Source organism: Pongo abelii, chromosome 6 (genome assembly GCF_028885655.2).
Source record: "Pongo abelii isolate AG06213 chromosome 6, NHGRI_mPonAbe1-v2.0_pri, whole genome shotgun sequence".
In the NCBI taxonomy this organism is placed as follows: domain Eukaryota; kingdom Metazoa; phylum Chordata; class Mammalia; order Primates; family Hominidae; genus Pongo; species Pongo abelii.
In genome coordinates, this window is record NC_071991.2 from 140,746,292 (window position 1) to 140,766,717 (window position 20,426).

The 20,426-nt window shown below is 40.6% G+C and overlaps 1 long non-coding RNA gene across 2 annotated transcripts in view; it reads right to left on the reverse strand.

Moving 5' to 3' along the window:
- Nucleotides 1–20,426, reverse strand: part of LOC129060506 (uncharacterized) — a 253,030-nt gene that overhangs the window by 101,812 nt on the left and 130,792 nt on the right. The gene's annotated exons all lie outside the window — the stretch shown is intronic.

The following is a 20,426-nucleotide window of genomic DNA, read 5'->3' on the forward strand; positions in this document are numbered from 1 at the left end:
CAGCAGAGTCAGGGATGGAGTCCATGGCCCCCTAAATGAGCAGTAGCATTCTATGCTATTCTGTTGCTTGTTTTCAATGGATTGTGACACTCAGGGATATCAGGGTCCTGTGCAGCTCTGCCTGAGGAGCTCAGGCATAATAGAAGAGTAAAGGGGCAGAGGGAGCCCTGAGGGGCTTCATCCCAGAGGGCCAGCCCATAGAAGTGGAATATGAGCAAGGATCAGGTGCACAAAGTGGGCGGAGGGCATTCTGGTAGATAGGACAGCAGGCACCAAGAGCCCAAAGCATGAAATAGTGGCTTGCTCAGGGCAGGTAAACACTTTCATATTGGGCAGGATTAAGTATACATGGAAGAGTTAGAAGCAGATCTGGCAAGAGGACAGGAGCAAAATCAGGAGAGGCCGAGTGAATCTGGGCGAGAAGGTGGGACCATATCCCCTAGGCCAGTGATCCTAAATGAGAATCAAAATCCAGGGCGGAAAATACAGTCATTGGAAAAGATAATTTTTTATATTAATTAGGATTGTAACATTGTGAAACAGGAGAGTTACCTGACCTCCCTTGCAGGACATGCAACAGGGGTGTCGCTCATCTGTTCAGCTGCTCAAACCCCTTAGAGGAGGAGGAGCACGCAGACGGACAGGTGCAGGAGCACAAGTGGGTGTGTTAAAGTGCGCTCTTTTAGCCTTGCTGTCTATGGACAGTTTAAGTGTTAACCAGCTCAGTGGACCCTCTGCCTTTTTGCAAGGGCAGAGGGCTAGTGTGACAGCTTTCTGCATCCCAAGTTCTTGTCCAGCATCCCAGAAGAATCAGGTCACACATGAACTGGAAGGATGGTGAATGCAGGGTTTTATTGGGTGGTGGAGGTGGCTCTCAGTGGGATGGATGGGGAGCCGGCTAGGGGATGGAGTGGGAAGATGATCTTCCCCTGGAGTTTGGCTGTCTAGGGGCTGATTCTCCGTCCATCCCCAGCCGAACTCCTCCCTACATTCAGACACTCCTTCCTTCTCCTTCTCTGCTGCGCTATTCTGCCATTCGTCTGCTCATCTGCTCATCTCCTTCTGGAGCCTGGGGTTCAGGGTTTATATGGGTACCAGATGGGGGCATGGTGGGCCAAAAGGCAATTTTTTAGGAGCAAAAACAGGAATGCCTGTTCTCATTTAGGGCCGCAGGTTTCCAGGTTTGAGGGTGGGGCCTTTGCCAGGGAACCGTCCTCTTCTACCCAGTATTTCTCTGTCTCCTGTCCATATCAATTGATTATATGCTTAACACGTACCAAAAATGTGAATAATTTTATTTACATGCTTTATCACATGCCCTGTTTAAAACAGTAACAGACATTAAATATTTATTCACTCAATAAATATTTATCAAGTACCTACATGTGCCATTACCTGCTTTCAGCACTTGGTTTTACAGAAGTAAATCAGGAATTTTTTAATCCTGTTCTTAAAATGCTTGTATTGTTCCCGGGAAATAGAAAATAAACATGTACATGTTATTCTTACCTTTATTTATGGGAAAACTGAGATAAGAGAAGGTAATTAATTTGCACATAGCCAGCAAGTGGCAGAGCCAAGATTCGAACCACACAGGTAGCCTGGAGAAATATGCTCCTAACTTCTTTTTATTTTTATTTTTATTTTTATTTTTTTGAAACAGAGTCTTGCACTGTCACCCAGACTGGAGTGCAGTGGCGCGATCTCCGCTCACTGCAAGCTCCGCCTCCCAGGTTCACGCCATTCTCCTGCCTCAGCCTCCCGAGCAGCTGGGACTACAGGCGCCTGCCACTACGCCTGGCTACTTATTTCTATTTTTAGTAGAGACGGGGTTTCACCGTGTTAGCCAGGTTGGTCTTGATCTCCTGACCTCGTGATCCGTCCGCCTCGGCCTCCCAAAGAGCTGGGATTACAGGCGTGAGCCACCACACCCAACCCATGCTCCTAACTTCTATACTACTTGCACATACTTCCCGACAGTCTCCTTTAGGCCCCTGCAAAGCGTCTACCAGAAAGCATTTCAAAATTGCAAATTTTATTTCCTCTATGAATTAGTGAACACCTATATCCACCTAGATTTTGTTTTGTTTTGTTTTTTGAGACCGTGTCTCACTCTTTGACCCAGGCTGCAGTGCAGTGGTGTGATAACCGCTCACTGCAGCCACAACCTCCTGGGCTCAAGTGATCCTCACACCTCAGCCTCCAGAGTAGCTGAGACTACAGGCAAGCACCACCCCACCTGGCTAATTTTTTAAAAAACTTTTTGTAGAGATTGGGCAGGTGGGGCCTCACTATGTTGCCTAGGGTGGTCTCAAACTCCTGTCCTCAAGTGATCCTCCTGCTTCTACCTCCCAAAGTGCTGGGATTACAAGCATGAGCCACCCATGCCCAGCCTAGAATTTTTGATTACCTAGAGTAGACTGTTCAGTAGAAATATTCATTGAAATTTTATTTTAAGCTACATGTGTATTTTAAGCTACATGTGTAATTTTGATAGCCACATTTAAATAAAAAGAAAAGGGAAACAGGTGAAATTAAGTTAATAATATATTTTATTTAGCTGAATATATCCTAAATTTATTTATAAGATCTAATTAATATTTTTTAAATTGTTAATGAAGTAGTTTACATTCGTTTATTCTTAGTAAGTCTTTGAAATCTGTTGGGTGCTTTATACTTACAAAACACCTAAGTCAGCCTAGCCTCATTTCTGAAACTCAATGGCTACATGTAGCCAGTGGCTACCATATTAGACGGGGAACTTATGGGATGGGTCAATAGGTTCAGTGAGGGGAGGGAACTTAGAGGACGGGTCAACAGGTGCAGCAAAGCACCATGGCACACGCATACCTATGTAGCAAACCTGCACGTTCTGCACATGCATTCTGGGTTTTTTTTTTTTAGAAGAAATAAAAACAAAAATTTAAAAGAAAACTAGTAAAAAAATAACAAATTCAGCCAGGTATAGTGGCACACACTTGAAGTTCTAGCTACTCAGGAAGTTGTGGAGAAACAACAACAACAACAACAACAACTTTGGGCACTTTGACTCTTCCTTGTTCCAAATAAGAGACTATGCCTGCCATGGTTGCCTGGTCGATACGTTTTCATCCTTTTAGAATAACATGTAAAGCCTTCAAATGCTCCGCAAATATAACAGTTGCCCAATAAATGCTTTGTTTAATTATGTGAATTAATTAAGGCTGAGAAATACATCATAATGAGTTAAATTTTATAAGGTTGATAGTCCTGCTACAGAATTGATAACAGCTAGTTTCACCCGGTATTATCATTTGCTTCCTATAGCTCTCAGCCAGACATTTTCCATTTCAGGGGAAAGTTTACTGAGTGGGTGTGACAGGGAATATTTATGAAAGAAATCAAGTTTTTCCAAAGTAATTCCTATAATAAAATGTGTTTACATTTGTTGGGAGCAACATTAAATAGCATCTGTATATGGAGAGGCCTGGAAAGAAGAAGACTGAGGAGTTTAGGATAAACAAAAAACAATGTCAGTGCTGGGCACAGTGGCTCACACTTGTAATCCCAGCACTTTGGGAGGCCGAGGCGGGAGGATCATTTTAGGTCAGGAATTCGAGACCAGCCTGGCCAACATAGTGAAGCCCCGTCTCTACTAAAAATACAAAAATTAGCTGGGCATTGTGGCACACACCTATAGTCCCAGCTACTTGGGAGGCTGAGGCAGGAGAATCACTTGAACCCGGCAGGCGGAGGTTGCAGGGAGCCAAGATCATGCCACTGCCCTCCAGCCTGGGCTATAGAGTGATCCTCTGTCAAAAAAACAAAAACAAAAACAAAATACAGGAAAAAGGAAAACAAATAAAAAACCTCAAATATAAAACGGTTACTAGGAGAGAGAAAACCTTAATTTTTATTCATCCAAGACATAAAAGTGATAGGGATGGAGCAAAGAATATTGAACAAATCAATGACTACTGTAGAATCATAAGGAGAGACAACTAGTGATGACTTTCATTTCTGGGTGAATGGTCAATGACTCGAGAAATAGATATATGGGAAACTTCTGGAAGGATTTGTAAGAAATTAATTACTGTGATCATCTGTTAGAATTAAGGCATAGATGACTTCTATTTTTCAAGTAATAGTCCTGTATACATTATTTCATTATTTGATTTTATAAAAAATAAAGTTAACCCAAAAATTAATGAGAAATGCTAAAACTGAAAAACACAATAACTATAATTAAGAACCCAATAAACGGCTTTTAATAGCAACTCAGACAAAGCCAAGGAGTGAACTACACAGTTAATTACAAAGAAAAGAAAGATGAATAACACAGAAAATAGAGTTAGAGACATATGGGATAATTGGAAGAGGGATAAAAGACTTGCAATAAGCTTCTCAAAAGGAGAAGCGACAATGATTGGAAAAGAAGTAATATTGGAAGATATAACGACTTAGAATTTTCCTAAACTGACAAAAGACATCAAACCACAAATATAGAAAGAACTCGAACTTGAACCAGGATAAATGCAAAGAAAATTACATTTAATACATCATATCATGTGCACCATTTTATTTTCAAATGGTCAGCAATAAGAGTGATAGCTGACTTGAAAAACAGAAACAATGTGAGCCAGAAAAAAATAGGATGATATCCTCAAAGTGGTGAAAAAAAAAAACTGCTAATCTGGAGTTTATGTCAGTGAAAATACAGATAAAAATGTCTTTAAATATTAAGAACCTTCAAGAAAATTATGTACTTAAATTATTTACTTTAACTCATACAATATGTGAACTCAGTAGTGTTCACATTTTTTTCTTCATTCCTTGCATAATTTATAAGAATGTAATTTACGAGTAAAAAGTCAAAAAATAACAGAAGCTAGTGAAGCTGCAGAGAAAAGGGAATGCTTATACACTTTTCATGGGAATGTAAATTGGTTCAGCCACTTTGAAAAGCAGTTTGAAGATTTCTCAAATAACTTAAAATTAAGCCACCATTCAACCCAGCAATCCCATTACTGGGTACATACCCAAAGGAAAATAGACCATTATACCAAATCGCCACTTGGTATGTTCACCACCATGCAATTCACAATATTAAAGACATGGAATCAACTAAGTGCCCATTGATGGTGGATTGGATAAAGAAAATGTGGCACATAGACACCATGGAATACTATGCAGCCATAAAAAATAAAATCATTTTCTTTGCTGCACTGTGGATGGAACTGGAGACCATAATTCTAAGCAAATTAACGAAAGAACAGAAAACCAAATATTGCTTGTTCTCACTCACAAGTGGTAGCTAAACATTGAGCACCCATGGACATAAACAAGAAAATAGACAATGCAGACCGCTAGAGGGAGGGAGGGTGAAAGGGAGGAATGGTTCAAAAAACTACCTATTGGGTACTATGCTCACTACCTGGATGCAAAATAACCATGTAACAAATCTGCTCATGTACCCCTGTATCTAAAATAAAAGCTAAAAAAAAAAAAAAAGATGGATTAGACAGAGTGACAATGCTCAGAGACTTCTATTGGAACCATGTTCCCACCCACCCCTACCCACCCCAACCAGCCCATGTAGCAATGAGGATGAACCTAGGAGACCCAGCTCAAAAGGCTGTGGCAGATGTAACAGAAGCTTGAGAGATGTGGTCATTGTGATCTCTCTCAAAATTGAGAGACTTACCATCAGACAAGAACTGGCTATATATATATACACACACACACACACACACACACACACATATATACATGTACTTTATGTTCTGGGATACATATGAGGAACGTGCAGTTTTGTTACATAGGTACACACATGCCATGGTGGTTTGCTGCACCCATCAACCTGTCACCTACATTAGGTATTTCTCTTCATGCTATCCGTCCCTTAGCCCCCCTCCCCCTGACAGGCCCTGGTGTGTGATGTTCCCCTCCCTGCATCCATGTGTTCTCATTGTTCAACTCCCACTTATGAGTGAGAACATGCGGTGTTTGGTTTTCTGTTCTTGTGTTAGTTTGCTGAGAATGATGGTTTCCAGCTTCATCCATGTTCCTGCAAAGGACATGAACTCATCCTTTTTTATGGCTGCATAGTATTCCATGGTGTAGGTGTGCCACATTTTCTTTAACCAGTCTATCATTGATGGACATTTGCATTGGCTCCAAGTCTATTGTGAATAGTGCCACAATAAACATACGTGTACATGTGTCTTTATAGTAGAATGATTTATACTTCTTTGGGTATATACCCAGTAATGGGATTGCTGGGCCAAATGGTATTTCTAGTTTTAGATCCTTGAGGAATTGCCACACTGTCTTCCACAATGGTTGAACTAATTTACACTCCCACCAACACTGTACAACCATTCCTATTTTTCCGCATCCCCTCCAGCATCTGTTGTTTCCTGACCTTTTAATGATCACCATTCTAACTGGCGAGAGATGGTATCTCATTGAGGTTTTGATTTGCATTTCCTTAATGACCAGTGATGATGAGCTTTTTTTCATGTTTGTTGGCTGCATAAATGTCTTCTTTTGAGAAGTGTCTGTTCATCTCCTTTGCCCACTTTTTTATGGGGTTTCTTGTTTTTTTCTCGTAAATTTGTTTAAGTTCTTTGTAGATTCTGGATATCAGTCCTTTGTCAGATGGATAGATTGCAAAACTTTTCTCCCATTCTGTAGGTTGCCTAAGAACTGGCTTTTTTGAAGTCATGACCTCCATTTCCTTTCCCTGCTCTCTTCACTGAGCACTAAGAATCCCTAAATCCTTCTGCTTTGCCATCTTCGATACCAGTCCCCAGTTCCTTCAAGGTTTCTTTAGGCTTTTTGGAAAGCAGATGCAAACAGATGGGAAAATTGCAGAGTTACCAAGAACCCTAAGAGAAATACAAATAGTACTTAACATTTATGACATTTATTGAAATATGGTGACAGTAGAAATGCCTCTGAGAAGCCCCTTCTCCAGAGGTCTTCTTTGGTACTGTCTCAGGAAGACATCGGATATTTTTTCTTCCCTAGTCTGGCCTCAGCAGATTTCTTCTTCCATCTTCAGAAACTCAGTCAGTGTTTAACTAAAAGTTTTATAATTTGATTGGCAGAAGAAAAATAGGTGCTAAATACTACTCAGTCAAATGCTTTCAGAATCCAAGTGTGTTTATTTGCACAATAAACATGGTACTTTACATTCTGAAAGCTCTATCATTCGCAAAGCACTCATGAGCTCATACAAAGGAGACAGGTGAGTATCCATGCTTCCATCTCACAAATGTCATGTCACAAAGCAGGAAAGCAGGACAGGTGAGATGATAAACTCTGTTTCTGTTTGTTTGGTGGGTTGTTTTTGTTTCTGTTTATTCACCACACCAGAGTAGACAAACTAATGTCTCCAATCTCCATATAACTTCCTCTTGGTTCAGTGAGCAGTTAATTAAAATAATTTCCTACTAACTCCAATTTGGAGAACCTCAGCTCTAGGCTGGATGAAAGGCAACTGATGCCTAAATGCAGTCCAACACTGGTGCCCCATTACTCCTTCAAGTACTGAAATAGAGTCCATTTCACTAATAAGCTGATGAGTTAAATGCTAGCCGGACCCAGACAGGTGTGTTTACCCCTGCTTCTTGAAACAGAAACAAATGTGACATGTGACTTCCTTAAACCAAATGTTTAAATTTGAGTTGCTTGCCATGCCAAATAAAACATTGTTGGCCGGGTGTGGTGGCTCACGCCTGTAATCCCAGCACTTTGGAAGGCCGAGGCAGGAGGATTGCTTGAGCCCAGGAATTCAAGACCAGCCTGGGCAACATGACAAAACTCTGTCTCTACAAAAGAAAATTTAAAACTGGCTGGGTGTAGTGGCGTGTGCCTATAGTCCCAACTACAGTGGGGGCCGAGGTGGGAGGATTGCTTGAGCCCTGGAGGGCAGGGCTGCAGTAAGCAGTAATCATGCCACTGCACTCTAGCCTAGGTGACAGAGGGAGACCCAGGCTCAAAAAAAAAAAAAAAAAAGGAAAATATTGTTTTTAACAATGCAGATAGGCCAGGCGTGGTGTCTTATGCCTGTAATCCCAGCACTTTGGGAGGCCAAGGCAGGAGGACCCGCCTGGCCAACTTGGTGAAACCCTATCTTTACTAAAAAAAATACAAAAATTAGCTGGACGTAGTGGTGGGTACCTGTAATCCCAGCTACTTTGGAGGCTGAGGCAGGAGAATCACTTGAACCGGGAAGTGGAGGTTGCAGTGAGCCGAGATTGTGGCATTGCACTCCAGCCTGGGCAACAAGAGTGAAACCCATCTCAAAAAAAAAGGAAAAACAAACAAACAAACAAAAGAAAAAACAACAATGCAGATAAAGTTGAGCGTGGTATATAATGACAACTTTTTTTAAGTTGCCTATGATCAAGTGTAGCAGTGAATGTATAACGAGTATAACAGCTGGAGAGTAGTCCCTGAGTGTCCCCTTCACCTGGGCCTAATGCTTAACCCAGGGCTGCCTCAGCCAGATGATCTACACTCTCTCTAACCCTTCTCCCCATTCCTCTCCTCAGATTAAAACCAGTATTGAGGCCAATCCAAGCATTAGCTGCTCTTACAGTCATTTTATTTACACTGTGTGTGTGGTAGACAAAAGTTCTACTGGGAACTAACAACTCCGTCCAGTAAGTGAGGACACTTACTGCCTGAACATAAGTATCCAGATTAGGGGGAGTGCTAGGAGAGGTCACAGTAAAAAGGGAAAAGCAAGAGGTGGCAGAAAGCAAAGGAGCAGAGTATTGCAATAAGAGCGAGACACAAGACAGGCAGGCAGTGTGGGCAGGGGCTCAACGTGAAGGCAAGGAGATTGGCCAGCAACTGCTGTGCCTTGTATATAAGACTAAGCAGTGGGAGCTGAGTTCCAGAGGCAGTGAAAGGGGGGATAAGGTGTGCGGTGGGTGGAGCTTAAGTGAGAAGACCAGAAGTGAAGTGGTGTGGAGCCCAGTGGTCTATCACTCTTCTGATTCCTCTCCCCGGAAGATATAACCATAGAAGAGATGCTGAAGTTATGTCAGATGAGATATGGGCCATCCTAATGAGGAACTGGACAAGACAATTGGTTACTACACATTCATGGAGAGCACTGTCATCCTAACCCTGCACTGGAAAGTCAGCTCTGACTTCCCACCCCTAGAAGGTCTCCTTTTTAGGAGAACCATCCCTGAGTTTGAGGGTATCTCGGTGGATGGTAACATAAACTTCCTGCAACTTCTCAGCATCCCCTCTATGTCTTCTTGGGGATGTCTTTTCCCCAAAAACTTACTTCTGTAACTGCCCAGATATCCCAAGAATTCTTAAAGCACTGGTCTTACAAGAGACTTTCAGAGATATGATATAAGACACATGTATTCCATAGTGAATAGGAGAGAGAGAAGGCAGCAATTATTCTTACCATTTGACATAGAAGGGAAAATGGCCAGAGAAAGTATAATCAATTGTCTCCAGAGGTACACAGAAAATTAAGGGTGGAAGTGAGAAAGATTCCAAGTTTCCCTATCATGTTAGTCCAACTATATCCAGCTGCCCCTTCCAGTGACCTGAAAGGTCAACTACTCAGAAGTCCTAAAATGATTATACCTGCTCCTTTTTAATGGGTGGCAAAAAAATAGACTCACCTAATTTCAGTTGTACTGGGTTCCTAATCATGACACACTCCTCCCTGTGTTCATGCCCTCGTCTTTCCTCATAGTAAAGCACAACTCAGAAAGCTATATAATGCCAAGTGTCAGTAGAGAATGAGGAGATAGGGGAACCATTAAGCACTGCTACTTGGAACATATAAATAGGTGCAGCCATTTGGAGAACAATCTGGCATTTCTTAGTCAAATTAATTACGTACAGTACCTTTGACCCAGCATCTCCACAATTGAAAATGATGGTAAGAGAGACCATTTCCATCCCTGGATTTCTAGGCCAGTACAGTTTAGCTATCAAGAACACAGAAACATTTAATAACCATTATTTCAAAATATGTGTCACATCTTGAAAGACATCACCATAACCCTAAAGGGTGTGACCCCCAAGTGGTCTCCTTAGCCGCTTATTTATGAGATTTTTCCAGCATGCTATAAGGCCAGCGGTTTCCTGATGATAGAGTTATGAAAAAAAAAAACAGTAGATTCCTTGATTATGTGTCCATTATGGCAACTCTATCATTTAAGAAAAAGGTTCTCTTGGTCCATAAAGATGTTACATGGGATCCCATGTCTAGAAACCAGATATTCTGTGGGCCTTCAGATAGTAGAGCTGTCCAAAATACTGTAGGCAGGAAAGATACATCTATAGCTAGAATATATATCATTCTCAGTAAAGATAAACTGCTGCCCCTTCTAAGGTCAAAGGGGATTCAATATAATCATTGTTTTGTAAAATGGTTGGTTCACCTCCTTGAGAGATAGTACCCTATTGAGGTCCCAGCCTTAATCTCTGTTGCTGAAGGGTCGGCAGCAGTAATACCTAAATCACTTTTGGTGAGAGGGAATCCTTACTATTGAGTACATGCATAATATCAATCACTGCCTCATTAGCCATTAAACAAGCATTGGAGAAGCTAAGGACATCCATTGAACCAGTCCTCCTGTGTTCCTAATTGTTTGCTCTCTCCTCTGTGTCAGATACTTTCTTATGAGCACCAACATGAGACACAAAGATCCACTTTGTGTTCACATCCAGAGGTTCATTCAGATGGCCTTCTTAACTGGTGGCAAAAAAATAGACTAAAAAAATGGAATTTCAGGCAGACATCCCTGTGCAAAATATTAATATTGTTGTTCCTAACATATTCCTGACCGGACAGAGCCAAGAGATCTCCCACCACTCAAGCATCGAGGTATCCTGTTTATGACCAGTTGTGCTGCTGGTAGCACTGCCCACCAAGAGTATTTTCACCAAGCTGTGCTCCTCTAGGACACTCCTGAGTAAAAGTTTAGTGTAGTAATAGTCCACCATTGGCTCATAACAACAAATTGAGCCTATCTGTGAATCACATTTTTGTTTTGCCCCCTAAAACCTGGTCATGGGAACACCCCATGAGGCTGTAGGTACAATGTAAAGGAGCAGTGTTAGTTCTGCAGATGTAGTTCATATGGAGTTTGAACCACTGTCTTCTGTTACTGAGGGCCTCTGGATCAGGCTGAGTCCAACCTCAACTGCACCATTTCCATTGTGTGATGGATTTGTGCTGTACCTGCTAAATTTATAATTTGTGGGTCTGCCAATACAGGTCATGATGAGCAGTTCTGGCCCCATAGCCACTTATGTTTCATGGTCAGCTATTGGGTCTCTACAGAATCCATGGCCATGCCATGTGCTCCTTTTCTAAAAAATAGTTCTCTCACTTTTACACTGCTGGTGGGAAGGTAAACTAGTAAAACCACTGTAGAAAACAGTGTGGAGATTCCTTAAGGAACTAAAAGTAGATCTACCATTCAATCCAGCAATCCCACTACCAGGTATCTACCCAGAGGAAAAGAAGTCATTATATGAAAAAGATACTTGCACACGCATGTTTACAGCAGCACAATTCATAACTGCAAAATCATGGACCCAATCCAAATGCCCATCAGTCAACGAGTGGATAAAGAAAATGTGGTATGTATACATATATATGTGTGTGTGTGTGTGTGTGTGTGTATACATGTATATATATGTGTATATATGGGTGTATATATATGTGTGTGTGTGTATATATATACACCATGGAATACTATTCAGCCATAAAAAGGAATGAAATAACAGCATTTTCAGCAACCTGGATGGAATTGGAGACCATTATTCTAAGTGAAGTAACTCAGGAATGGAAAACCAAACAATGTGTGTTCTCACTCATAAGCAGGAGCTGAGCTATGAGGATGCAAAGGCGTAAGAATGATACAATGGACTTTGGGGACTCGAGGGCAAGTGTGGGAAATGGGGTGCGGGATAAAAGACTATGCATTGGGTACGGGTACACTGCTCGGGTGATGGAAGCATTAAAATCTCAGAAATCACCAATAAATAACTTATTAATGTCACCAAACACCACCTGTTCCCCAAAAACCTGTTGAATAAAAATGTAATCACAATTCTATGATCACATCTTTAATAATCATTCCTATTGCCGTCAAATATCCAGTCAATGTTCAGATGTCTCAGATTGTTTTGTAGGTTTGTGTGTGTGTGTGTGTGTGTGTGTGTGTGTGTTTGACATATGATTCAAATAAAGTTGATGGTCTTCTAAATCTTTAAAGAGACATAAATAAATAAATAAATAAAGTTCTCTGCTGCAGATGGCATGGCCTTGTTTCAGAAGCCTACTGGTCTACCCAGCATCTCTCTCCCTGGGACTTTACTAGAGACTATGCTCAGCATAATTAACCTGCCATGACCTCTGTAGTTCCATAGGACCTGCCAGGTGATATGGCCAAAATAAAGGACAGCTTAAATCAAAGTTTAAACCTGCTGTAGAGCATTTTTTAAATTAATTTATTAATTAATTAATTTATTTATTATTTATTTATTTTTGCTCTAAATACCACTCTAAACTGGTATCTGTGAGTCAGCCTATAAAGCAACTCAATATATCATTGTCAAGTGAAGTAAATGCTGCCTCCGAAATTTAAGCTTCTGGGGTCATGAATTTTGGGCACAGTTCTGCGCCTCTTTTTTAGTGACAGGTTGTTCAAGGTACAACACTGAGCCTTAAAATCTTCACCGATGTGGTAGGCCCTTAAATATTTTCACTGTGCATGTGTCTTGCTAGGATATCTAGAGTACTTGCCACTTCCTGCTCATCGGCTCCAACTAACACAATATTATCAAAGTATGAACCAGTATTCTGTCCTGTGGATGTCAGGAGGATCAAGGGAGCCATATTATAACAAAGTTAATATGGTCTCAAGGTAGAACTGTGAATGTATGTGACTGTCCATCTAGGTGAGTGTAAACTACTCTTATTTTTTTCTGATGGGAATTGAAAAAAAATAGCATTCCTCAGATTAAAAGCTGCATGCCAAACACCAGAGACTGTGTTGACTGTTTGTGTAAAGATATCACATCGGACACAGCAGCTGTCAGTGGAGATTTTTTAATAGTTTACAGAAGCCCCCCATGGTCTGTTTTCATCTATTTAATTTTGTGTGAGACAGACTGCTGAAATAATGGAGCTATAAAGCAAACCACCACATGTGCATCCTTTAATTGTTTAAGAGTAGCACTTATCTCTATCATTCCAGTAGGAGGAATTGTGACTTACTGTCTTTGCTGAAGGATGCAATTTCACAGGGTTCCATTTGGCCTTTTGAATCATAATAGTGATTGCTCCATAAGTCAGGGAATAGATATGAAAGTTCTGCATCTGTAGATATATTCTTCTCAGTTATGCATTCAGGTGTCAGAGAAATGACCACACGATGAGAAAAAAAAAAGTGTACTCGCTGTGAAATGGACTTAGACTGCTACCCCATTTATTTATCAACTGGCTTCCATTAACTCTACCCTACCATTGAGGCCGTAATGGAATTTTGGTGTCAGTCTCAGCTGAGAGCCATATCTAATATCACAAAAAAAAGATTTGGGCATTTATCATTCCCAGATACTGTTATTCTAGTAAATGGCCATAAGTCTCTTTGGAGAAAGATCAAAGGAATCTTTTCATACACTAGAAACATATGCTGTGTTATTGCATGGTCCTTCTTCAAGGGGACCTAGTCTCCCCTTTAATAAATAGGTCATGTGGCAGGGCACGGTGGCTCACGTCTGTAATCCCAGCACTTTGGGAGGCTGAAGTGGGTGGATCACCTAAGGTCAGGAGTTCGAGACCAGGCTGGCCAACATGGTGAAACCCCATCTCTACTAAAAAGACAAAAGTTATCCAGGTGTGGTGGCACATGTCTGTAATCCCAGCTACTTGGAAGGCTGAGGCAGGAGAATCGCTTGAACCCGGGAGGTGGGGGTTGCAGTGAGCCAAGATCATGCCACTGTACTCCAGTCTGGGCAACAGAGTGAGTGAGATTCTGTCAAATAAATAAATAAATAAATAAATAAAATAGGTCATGCTGCTGAAAACTAACTCTGGTCTGGAAAGTAGGTGAAAAATTGCGACTTTCCTTTATATTTGCCAGTATTATCTTTCTGCTTATTCAATATTGAACTTTTTGTATATTTAAGTCATACAATTCAATATTACCTCTCCATTTATATTTCTCCTAAGAACATCATGGTCTATTAGCCATTACCAAATATCCCTGTGGGCCAAGACCTCCAGGTTGTAATTTTTGCTTGTTTTTGCTGCTTTGTAGTTTTTGTCTATTTTGTGATTTCAGCCTATTTTTGCTCTTTCGTAATTGTGGTCACAGTAACTATGTCCCCTTTTGCCTCCAACACTGTAGTGGCAATAGTAGGCCTCTACTGGCCCAGTATTCTATAATCCCCCTTTGCTGCATAGGAACCCTACTTCATAGAGGCATTGCCTAGCCAACTCCGACCTAGAGAAGACAGTTACCACCAAAACTGTCAGCAATTCCAGGGGCTCCTTCACCAGTACATTCCTTACTTAACTACTGAAGTTTATATATTCTGAGATTCCTCAGGTAATAAAGCCACCTGATTGGTTTTCTGGCCTTGCACATCCATTCTGACTTGCACATCTAATTATCTTGAATCCTTCCTTAGTACTCTGCCAAAATAGTTTGAGCCTCTCCACATAGTTTTCCTTAGCACACAATATTCCCAAACTTCATAAAGCCAATCCAATCCAGAGGAAGGAGCTCCAGGCATCCTTTGTCAAGACCTTAAATCCTGGGCAAAGGGAGAGTGCCTCTGTGGTAGGCAGCTTCCAAGATTCCCAGTGATCCCTGCCTCCTGGTGTTCATGCCACTCTGTAATCTCCTTTTTGAGATTAGGCTGAAACTATTAATATGACTTGCTTCCAACTGACAGAATTCAGCAAAGATGATGAAATGTGCTTATGTATAAGATTACATAAGGTGGCGACTTTCGCCTTCTAATAGACTCTCCCTTGCTAGGTTGGATGAAGCAAACTACCATTCTGGAAAGACCCAGATGGCAAGAAATTGAAGGTGGCCTCTAACCAACAGCTAGGAAGGAACTGAGGCCCTCAGTCCAAAACCCACAGGGAACTGAATGCTGCCAACAACCATGTGGGCTTGGAAACATGCCCTTCCATCATTAAGCCTTCAGAGAGAACGTATCCCTAGCAAACACCTGGATTGTAGCCTGTGAAAAATGCTGAAGCAGAGGACCCAGTTAATCTGTGCCCAAAATTCTTGACCCCAGAAACTGAAAGATAATAAATGTGTGTGCATGTTTTTTAAGGCACTGCATTTGTGGTAATTCATTATGTACCAATAGATAACTAATACAGCCTCTGTGTCAATAAATTCTTTCTAATTCATCTTTTTTTAATGTATTTTTTAATTATACTTTAAGTTCTAGGGTACATGTGCACAACGTGCAGGCTTCTTACACATGTATACATGTGCCATGTTGGTGTGCTGCACCCATTAACTCGTCATTTAGCATTAGGTATATCTCCTAATGCTATCCGTCCCCCCTTCCCCCCACCCCACAACAGGCCCCGGTGAGTGATGTTCCTCTTCCTGTGTCCAAGTGTTCTCATTGTTTAATTCCCACCTATAAGTAGGAACATGTGGTGTTTGGTTTTTTGTCCTTGTGATAGTTTGCTGAGAATGATGATTTCCAGCTTCATCCATGTCCCTACAAAGGACATGAACTCATCGTTTTTTATAGCTGCATAGTATTCCATGGTGTATATGTGCCACATTTTCTTAATCTAGTCTATGATTGTTGGACATTTGGGTTGGTTCCAAGTCTTTGCTATTGTGAGTAGTGCTGCAATAAACATACATGTGCATGTGTCTTTATAGCAGCATGATTTATATTCCTTTGGGTATATACCCAGTAATGGGATGGCTGGGTCAAATGGTATTTCTAGTTCTAAATCCCTGAGGAATTGCCACACTGTCTTCCACAATGCTTGAACTAGTTTACAGTCCCACCAACAGTGTAAAAATGTTCCTATTTCTCCACATCCTCTCCAGCACCTGTTGTTTCCTGACTTTTTAATGATCGCCATTCTAACTGGTGTGAGATGGTATCTCATTGTGGTTTTGATTTACATTTCTCTGATGGCCAGTGATGATGACCATTTTTTCATGTGTCTGTTGGCTACATAAATGTCTTCTTTTGAGAAATGTCTGTTCATATCCTTTGCCCACTTTTTGATGGGGTTGTTTTTTTCTTGTAAATTTGTTTGAGTTCTTTGTAGATTCTGGATATTAGCCCTTTGTCAGATGAGTAGATTGCAAAAATTTTCTCCCATTCTGTAGGTTGCCTGTTTACTCTGATGGTAGTTTCTTTTGCTGTGCAGAAGCTCTTTAGTTTAATTAGATTCCATTTGTCAGTTTTGGCTTTTGTTTCCATTGCTTTTGGTGTTTTAGACATGAAGTCCTTGCCCATGCCTATGTCCTGAATGGTATTGCCTAGGTTTTCTTCTAGGGATTTTATGGTTTTAGGTCTAACATTTAAGTCTTTAATCCATCTTGAATTAATTTTTGTATAAGGTGTAAGGAAGGGATCCAGTTTCAGCTTTCTCCATATGGCTAGCCAGTTTTCCCAGCACCATTTGTTAAATAGGGAATCCTTTCCCCCTTGCTTGTTTTTGTCAAGTTTGTCAAAGATCAGATAGTTGTAGATGTGTGGTATTATTTCTGAGGGCTCTGTTCTGTTCCATTGGTCTATATCTCTGTTTTGGTACCAGTACCATGCTGTTTTGGTTACTGTAGCCTTGCAGTATAGTTTGAAGTCAGGTAGCGTGATGCCTCCAGCTTTGTTCTTTTGGCTTAGGATTGACTTGGCAATGTGGGCTCTTTATTGGTTCCATATGAACCTTAAAGTAGTTTTTTCCAATTCTGTGAAGAAAGTCATTGGTAGCTTGATGGGAATGGCATTGAATCTATAAATTACCTTGGGCAGTATGGCCATTTCCACGATATTGATTCTTCCTATCCATAAGCATGGAATGTTCTTCCATTTGTTTGTGTCCTCTTTTATTTCATTGAGCAGTGGTTTGTAGTTCTCCTTGAAGAGGTCCTTCACGTCCCTTGTAAGTTGGATTCCTAGGTATTTTATTCTCTTTGAAGCAACTGTGAATGGGAGTTCACTCATGATTTGGTTCTCTGTTTTTCTGTTATTGGTGTATAAGAATGCTTGTGATTTTTGTACATTGATTTTGTATCCTGAGACTTTGCTGAAGTTGCTTATCAGCTTAAGGAGATTTTGGGCTGAGACGATGGGGTTTTCTAGATATATAATCATGTCATCTGCAAACAGGGACAATTTGACTTCCTCTTTTCCTAAATGAATACCATTTATTTATTTCTCCTGCCTGATTGCCCTGGCCAGAACTTCCAACACTATGTTGAATAGGAGTGGAGAGAGAGGGCATCCCTGTCTTGTGCCAGTTTTCAAAGGGAATGCTTCCAGTTTTTGCCCATTCAGTATGATATTGGCTGTGGGTTTGTCATAAATAGCTCTTATTATTTTGAGATACATCCCATCAATACCTAATTTATTGAGAGTTTTTAGCATGAAGGGCTGTTGAATTTTGTCAAAGGCCTTTTCCGCATATATTGAGATAATCATGTGGTTTTTGTCTTTGGTTCTGTTTATATGCTGGATTATGTTTATCGATTTGCATATGTTGAACCACCTTTGCATCCCCAGGATGAAGCCCACTTGATCATGGTGGATAAGCTTTTTGATGTGCTGCTGGATTCGGTTTGCCAGTATTTTACTGAGGATTTTTGTATTGATGTTCATCAGGAAGATTGGTCTAAAATTCTCTTTTTTTGCTGTGTCTCTGCCAGGCTTTGGTATCGGGATGATGCTGGCCTCATAAAATGAGTTAGGGAGGATTCCCTCTTTTTCTATTGATTGGAATAGTTTCAAAAGGAATGGTACCAGTTCCTCCTTGTACCTCTGGTAGAATTCGGCTGTAAATCCATCTGGTCCTGGACTATTTTTGTTGGTAAGCTCTTAATTACTGCCTCAATTTCAGAGCCTGTTATTGATCTATTCAGAGATTCAACTTCTCCCTGGTTTAGTCTTGGGAGGGTGTATGTGTCGAGGAATTTATCCATTTCTTCTAGATTTTCTAGTTTATTTGTGTAGAGGTGTTTATAGTATTCTCTGATGGTAGTTTGTATTTCTGTGGGATCGGTGGTTATATCCTGTTTATCATTTTTTATTATGTCTATTTGATTCTTCTCTCTTTCTTCTTTATTAGTCTTGCTAGCGGTCTATCAATTTTGTTGATCTTTTCAAAAAACCAGTTCCTGGATTCATTGATTTTTTGAAGGGTTTTTTGTGTCTCTATCTCCTTCAGTTCTGCTCTGATTTTAGTTATTTCTTGCCTTCTGCTAGATTTTGAATATGTTTGCTCTTGCTTCTCTAGTTCTTTTAATTGTGATGTTAGGGTGTCAATTTTGGATCTTTCCTGCTTTCTCTTGTGGGCATTTAGTGCTATAAATTTCTCTCTACACACTGCTTTAAATGTGTCCCAGAGATTCTGGTATGTTGTGTCTTTGTTCTCGTTGGTTTCAAAGAACATCTTTATTTCTGCCGTCATTTCGTTATGTACCCAGTAGTCATTCAGGAGCAAGTTGTTCAGTTTCCATGTAGTTGAGCGGTTTTGAGTGAGTTTCTTAATCCTGAGTTCTAGTTTGATTGCACTGTAGTCTGAGAGACAGTTTGTTACAATTTCTGTTCTTTTACAGTTGCTGAGGAGTGCTTTACTTCCAACTATGTGGTCACTTTTGGAATAGGTGCAGTGTGGTGCTGACAAGAATGTATATTCTGTTGATTTGGGGTGGAGAGTTCTGTAGATGTCTATTAGGTCCGCTTGGTGCAGAGTTGAATTCAATTCCTGGATATCCTTGTTAACTTTCTGTCTCATTGATCTGTCTAATGTTGACAGTGGGGTGTTAAAGTCTCCCATTATTATTGTGTGGGAGTCTAAGTCTCTTTGTAGGTCTCTAAGGACTTGCTTTATGAATCTGGGTGCTCCTGTATTGGGTGCATATATATTTAGAATAGTCAGCTGTTCTTGTTGAACTCATTCCTTTACCATTATGTAATGGCCTTCTTTGTCTCTTTTGATCTTTGTTGGTTTAAAGTCTGTTTTGTCAGAGACTAGGATTGCAACCCCTGTCTTTTTTTTGTTTTCCATTTGCTTGGGGGTAGATTTTCCTCCATCCCTTTAGTTTGAGCCCATGTGTGTCTCTGCACATGAGATAGGTTTCCTGAATACAGCACACTAATGGGTCTTGAGTCTTTATCCAATTTGCCAGTCTGTGTCTTTTAATTGGGGCATTTAGCCCATTTACATTTAAGGTTAATATTCTTATGTGTGAATTTGATCCTGTCATTATGATGTTAGCTGATTATTTTGCTCGTTAGTTGATGCAGTTTCTTCCTAGCATCAATGGTCTTTACACTTTGGCATGTTTTTGCAGCGGCTGGTACCGGTTGTTCCTTTCCATGTTTAGTGCTTCCTTCAGGAGCTCTTTTAGGGCAGGCCTGGTGGTGACAGAATCTCTCAGCATTTGCTTGTCTGTAAAGGATTTTATTTCTCCTTCACTTATGAAGCTTAGTTTGGCTGGATATGAAATTCTGGGTTCAAAATTCTTTTATTTAAGAATGTTGAATACTGGCCCCCACTCTCTTCTGGCTTGTAGAGTTTCTGCTGAGAGATCAGCTGTTAGTCTGATGGGCTTCCCTTTGTGGGTAACCCAACCTTTCTCTCTGGCTGCCCTTAACATTCTTCCTTCATTTCAACTTTGATGAATCTGACAATTATGTGTCTCGGAGTTGCTCTTCTCAAGGAGTATCTTTGTGGTGTTCTCTGTATTTCCTGAATTTGAATGTTGGCCTGCCTTGCTAGGTTGGGGAAGTTCTCCTGGATAATATCCTGCAGAGTGTTTTCCAACTTGGTTCCATTCTCCCCATCACTTTCAGGTACACCAGTCAGACGTAGATTTGGTCTTTTCACATAGTCCCATATTTCTTGGAGGCTTTGTTCATTTCTTTTTATTCTTTTTCTCTCTAAACTTCTCTTCTCACTTCATTTCATTCATTTCATCTTCAATCACTGATACCCTTTCTTCCAGTTGATCGAATTGGGACCGAAGGTTGTGCATTCGTCACGTAGTTCTCGTGCCATGGTTTTCAGCTCCATCAGGTCCTTTAAGGACTTCTCTGCATTGGTTATTCTAGTTAGCCATTCATCTAATCTTTTTTCAAAGTTTTTAACTTCTTTGCAATGCTTGTGAACTTCCTCCTTTAGCTCGGAGAAGTTTGATTGTCTGAAGCCTTCTTCTCTC